This window comes from Chenopodium album, chromosome 2 (genome assembly GCF_948465745.1).
Source record: "Chenopodium album chromosome 2, dcCheAlbu1.1, whole genome shotgun sequence".
Lineage (NCBI taxonomy): Eukaryota > Viridiplantae > Streptophyta > Magnoliopsida > Caryophyllales > Amaranthaceae > Chenopodium > Chenopodium album.
Window position 1 is genome coordinate 68,847,214 of NC_137835.1, and position 6,400 is coordinate 68,853,613.

A 6,400-nucleotide genomic window follows, 5' to 3' on the forward strand; every position below is an offset into this window, starting at 1 on the left:
AAGCTTGCAGCTCGCTTTTTCAGGACGGCTGCTTCCTGTGGCGAATCAGGAAGTGTACCGTCTGAAAGGTAGGCCCGGATGCCATCCATCCAGGTAGAGCTTCGATCCAAAATTCCAATGGGATCCTCATAGATGCTTCTCTTTTCAAGAACTTCCCAAAAGACTGACCGAGGCGTATCATGGCAGGTGGAAGATGCCAGCTTTGACAATGCATCCGCCTGGTTGTTTTCCGACCTAGGCACTTGACTCAGACGGAATTCCTCAAGTGCCTTGGTCTCTTCTTTGACTGCCTGAAGATATTTAATCATAGCCGGATGAGTAGCCTCGTAGCTTCCCTCATACTGGCTAACGACCAATTGAGAATCAGAGTAGGCGTCAATTTTCATGGCCCCTACCGCCTTACACATGCGAATGCCGGCTAGCAGGGCTTCATATTCCGCCTCATTGTTAGAGGCTTGAAATTTGAAGCGTAGTGCATACTCAAATCTGTCCCCTTCAGGAGACTCGTAAATTACGCCTGCACCAAAGCCGTTCTTAGTAGAGCTCCCGTCTACATACACTTTCCAAAACTGATCAAGGTTATCCGGAGCCACCGGACGGGTCATTTCAACAATGAAGTCGGCAAACGCCTGACCTTTCACTGCCTTTCTTGGTTTGTAAGTGATTTCAAGACTTTGCATTTCAATAGCCCATTTCAACATTCTCCCGGATGAGTCCAAGGTAGACATTGGCCTCTTGAGTGGCTGGTCGGTGTAAATCACCACCGGGTGTGCCAGAAAGTAGGGCTTCAATTTTTTGAAAGCCATATACAGAGCAAGGCCAAATTTTTCAACCATGGGATACCGGAGTTCAGCATTTTTAAGAACATGGCTAATGAAGTAAACCGGGAGCTGCACGCCGTCTCGCTCAGCAAGGAGAACGGCACTGAGGGCATGATCTGAGACGGCTAAGTACATGTACAACGTCTCCCTAGGTAAAGGACTGACCAACCTAGGTAGAGAATGTAAATGCTCTTTCAACCTCTGGAATGCCGCCTCAGCATCCTCCCCCCATTCAAATCTGGTCTTCTTCCTGATTGCTTGGAAGAAGTAGAGGCACTTGTCGCCTGACCGGCTGAGGAACCTCCCCAGGGCGGCCAGACAGCCGGTGAGTCTCTGCACTTCCGTGACAGAACGGGGTGACTTCATGTCTATCACCTCCTGTATCTTTTCAGGGTTAGCCTCTATCCCCCTTTGATCAATCAGGAATCCGAGAAACTTCCCAGACTCAATACCAAAGACACATTTCTTAGGATTTAACATAACCCTATGCCGCCTGAGGGTGGTGAATGTTTCTCGGAGATCAGCAAGGTGATCCGTCTATAGCTTGGATTTGACTATCATGTCATCAATGTACGCCTCCACATTCCTCCCAATCTGATTAATGAAGACCGTATTAATCATCCGTTGGAAAGTGGCAGGCGCATTTTTTCAAGCCAAACGGCATCACAGTATAACAGAATAACCCCTGATCAGTGACGAAGGCCGTCTTCTCTTGATCTTTCTTCCACAGGGGTATCTGATGGAAGCCGGAGTAGGCATCCATAAAGCTCATCAAGGCGTGACCGGCTGTAGAGTCGACCAGACTGTCGATCTTTGGGAGCGGGTAACCGTCCTTTGGACACGCCTTGTTGAGGTCTGTGTAATCAACACACATGCGCCAGGTCCCATTCGGCTTCTTAACAAGGACCACATTGGCCATCCAGTCGGGAAAATTACAGGGCCGGATGAACCTTGCGTCTAGCAGCTTTTTGACTTCGGCAGCTGCCGCCTGACTTCTTTCCTCGCCGTGGTTTCTTTTCTTTTGCCGGATGGGCTTCTTTTTGGGGTCCACGGCGAGTTTGTGGACAGCGAGATCCGGGCTGACGCCTGGCATCTCTTCCACTTCAAAGGTAAAAATGTCTTGGAATTCCTTCAGCAGAAGGTGCAAAATTGCACCCAAAGTAGCATGAGCAACCGTCCCAACCTTCACAGTACGTTCTGGACGGCTTTCATCCAGAACGAGATCAATACTTTCACCAGCCGGTTGAGGGCGGAGCTCATCTGACCGTTCACCAGTAAGTGATTGCTATTTTTTCTCTTTCTTCACCTCCACCAGCAGAGGTGCCTTTCTTTTCTTCCCGGCTGCTGGTGGGACCGGCGCAGGGTCGGCATCCTTGACATTGTCAAGGTCTATTGGTTCCTGGCCGTCTGGGGCCACAGTGTCTCTGACGGCTGAGAGATAACACTCTCGGGCCGTCTTCTGATCCCCATTCAGGGAACCCACAGTGCCGTCATCCCTCTCATACTTGATGAGCATGAGAGATGGGATGATTACTGCCTTGGCTACGTTGAGGGTCGGCCGACCAAGGATAATGTTGTAAGCGGTCAACTCCTCAACGACCAAGAATCTGACGACAATATGTCGTCCTTGGCCCTTCTCTCCCAGCCGGATGGGTAAGTCAATTCTTCCGGCTGGGTAGACCATCCCACCCCCGAAACCAACCAAGAGGTGGGTGACCGGATGCATGCTGCTGACGTTATATTTCAGCTTTTGCAAGCACCGGAGGCTGATGATGTCTGATGAGCTGCCGGTGTCAATAAGGATTTGTCCAACCAGTTGGTTGGCAACCTTACATTCAATGACAACCGGGTCATCATGCGGACGGCGGACTCTGCCCCTATCCTTCTCAGTAATCAAGACGTTTGGGAAGGAGGTGCTTGCAGACGCCTGCTCGTCATCATCCTTGTCCATCTTTCGAAGATGGCTCTTGGTGCCCCAGATGGTAGGGCCACCACAGGAGAACCCGCCTGCTATTGTGTAGACCGGCTCTTTATCGGTATCCGAGCTACTAGCAGGCTGGGGGGTAGTCTTGGAGGACTGACCCTTGTTTTTCTTTTTTGCCCCGGCTGGGGACTTAGAAATGTAGGACTTCAACAACCCTTTGTCAGCCAGACGGTCCAACGCCCGCTGAAGACTGAAGCAGTCGTTGGTGTCATGGCCGACCTCCTCATGGAACTAACTGAATTTATTTTTGTTCCGTGACTGGACAGAACTCTTCATAGGATTCGGCTTCTCAATGGACAGCCGGTCCTTTACCTCCATGAGGATGGAGTTGTAGTCTTTATTAAACTCGTACTTGGAGACGTACAGTTTAAACTCTTTCTTTTTCTTCTGGGACGGCTGGTCAGAGTTAGTAACCGCCCAGACTTCTTTTCTTTTCTTGCTCTCTTCTTTGTTTTTGGCCGGCTGAGCTGACCGGCTGTCTTTCTGTTTGTCGGACTTCTTGGAGTCCGACTGGTTACCAGGCGAGCAGAGGTCGGTAGCTTGGATGTAGCTTTCCGCCTCCCTCAGGGCCGCCTGTAAGGTGAAAGCCCCTTTTCTGACTAGGTCAAACTTAAAGGTCGACCCGTCTCTCAGACCCTTGAAAAAGTCTGTAAAAGCTACCTCGTTAGACAGTCCCTGAATCTGAATTCTTATCAGATTGAACCGCCTAACATATGAGCGTAGCCCTTCTCTCTCTCCCTGCTTAACAGTGCTCAAATCAAGGCTTGTTTTCTTAGCAGGGATGTTTATTGAGAAGTTGGAAGCAAACAGGAAGGCGAGCTTCCTGAAGCTATCGATGGACCCGGCTGGCAAATTGCCAAACCATTGTTGGGCAATGCCCTTCAATGTAGCCGGGAAGCACCGACACCAAGTGGCATCATCCAACCCCTGCAGATACATGAGGTTGGTGTATGCTATGAGGTGGTCTTCCGGATTGGTGGTACCATCATAGGTACCAACCAATACATTCTTAACCTTGGCCGGCTGGGCCGCCTCGGTTATCTCCCGGGTGAACGCAGAAGGCTGTTCACCCAGGCGCAGCAGACGAAGCTGCCAGTCCAATGGCTGGACATTTGGATATGCCGCCTGACCTCCAAAGAAGGTCGGCTGCATGAAGTGAGGGGGATACTGTCCGTAAGCCTGAGTAGGCACATACGGTACAGCTCCAATCATGTGAGGGCCAGAATGGACGGTATTACCGCCTGTCTGGATCTCATGCAAGGAGGGTGCACTCCCTGCAGAAATGTTGTTGAAGCTGTCTGGAAAGTTCGACGTTGAAGCCGACTCAGACAACGATTGGTTTCTCTTCCGGTTTATGATCTCTCGGGCATCAAGAGTTGATTTTTTACTTCTCACCGGCTGCTGAGTCCGGCGAGTGTTATTGGTGTTCTTCCTAGGAAGGAGAATTTTTGACCAATCAATGGTCCCGGCTGCCTTCTCCTTTGGATGAGGAGTGGGCTGCCGGTTTCTGACTGACTTCCCCTTCTCTGGAGGAGTCTTCTTCGCCGACTGACCTTTACTTGGGCCAGCCCGGCTTTTGGTGATCAGCTCTTTAATTTCACCCTTGAAACTTGTCATGAATCTCATGAGTTCGTCTCGGGTGACAGGGGCTGATCCAGCGGCCGTTTGGGTTTCCCCTTCCGGCTGCCCAGTGGGTCGGCTTGGACCCGCCTGGGTGGCACCCCGCTCCAGAATATCTCTGGGCCGGATGCTCTTGATTCTGAGCGAGCCATCCTCGGCTGTAAAGGTTTCGAGCTGAGGATCCTCATCCTCCTGGTCTGTAAAAACTTCTGGGTCATCGCCCAGACGGTTAGGGGGTGGTACAGACTCTTGAACCATCTTCGAGGTACTCTCCCCACAGACGGCGCCAAATGTTTTGGGTGTTTTTGTCCCTCGGGAGAGTTAAAACACGAATACTGATCCGGGGTGAGCTGTACCTGTAAAATAAACGGAGACACCAGTTGGGTGGTGCTCTGCCTCCGACGCACAAGTTAGAAACTTGAAGGGACAAAAAAGGTGCGGAAATTTAGGTAGGGATCTGCTCGGATTCCAAGCTCAGGATGTCTCTATCAAAGAGAAAATGTGTAATAAATGATAAAACGTGCCCTCAAAATGAGGGACATCTCCCTATTTATAGGGTCTTTGGAAATTGTGCCCCTGATTAGGTCACTGAACCCTAATCATTGGTGGGCTGAGCATTTTGCGGTGTTCTCGGGATTTGGGCCTGAAGGCCGCCATTTTTCCCTTTATTTCTGGAGTGACATGTGTCAAGCAGGGATTGGTCCACTCTGGACCATTCTGAGGCGGACACGTGTCATCCTCTGATTGGGCCACGTGGCAGGGTAAAATTACCCTAAACACCACCTACAACAATCACCACTTACAGTGGCATTTTCCGCATGATGAATATCTAATTCATCATGCCATGATTTCACCTTTGGATATGTGAAATCAGAAAATGATGTGGAACAATCAAGAAGAAAGCTTTGCTTAAAATGAAGCAATGCAATCTTTTCTTGATCATGGCACAGTGGCTTCGATTGCTGCAAGGAAGGCTGGTTAGAATTAGAAGGCACGGAAAAAAAAAAAAAAAAACAAGTATTGAAAAAGTAAAAACTGAAAAAAGCATGTATGTAAAGCATCCCAAACCCATTGTGATATATCTGATTTTGTGAGTGAATAATTTTTTTATTAATGCCAAATAACACATTAAGGAATGAGTGGTTTTTATAGCCATAGACAGTCACTTGGTTGAATGTATATGTGGTGATGATACTTGAAGCTAAGGATCACAAATTCACATATGGTAATGATACTTGAAGCCAAGGATCACAATCGACAAGTCTACTAATGGGGAAGACGAGGCATAGCATTTGTCACAAATCATTGAAAACGAAACCATCTAGAGAAGATAAGGAAAGAACAAAACAGAGACTTAATTGACTTCTCTTTGGAGGTGTCAATATTACAAGTTGGAGCAAAGTATTTCTCACACCGTAGGTTTAATCCTGTTAGCTGAGTTTCACGAATATCCAAACACATGAACTGAACGATATGCAAGAAATTCATGAACCTTTTTTTTTTTTTTTTTTTTATCAAGAAAGCTTTAGTAGTCATAATTCAGCAGTGTGTAGTCAGCTACTCAGTTGGTTTAGCTTGAGCAACCAAGTGATCAAGTTTCTATTTTGCTATATTAAACTTGACTTTTGAGCATTGCGATATACAAGTATCTAATAGTAAGAATTCCAAACCTCTTCAGTAAAATAGAGAGCGACCTTAGAAGAATACTTAGTAGCATTGCTGGTTCATCAATGTTTCCCACGTAATCTAAGTTATGAGAGGTCTCATTTCGGAACGGAGACAATGGTTAAATGTTAAGCAAAGAAAAACTCAAAAATTGCTATTGCTGATCTGATTCTTTTTTTTTTTTTTTTTTTTTTTTTTTTTTTTGAAAGCCGGTTAGTGCATATTAAATCAAGTAATACTGCTGATCTGATGGGGGTGTAGAGTTCAATTAACTATAGCTTCCTAACTGCAGTAACTTGTTGCGAGTTTA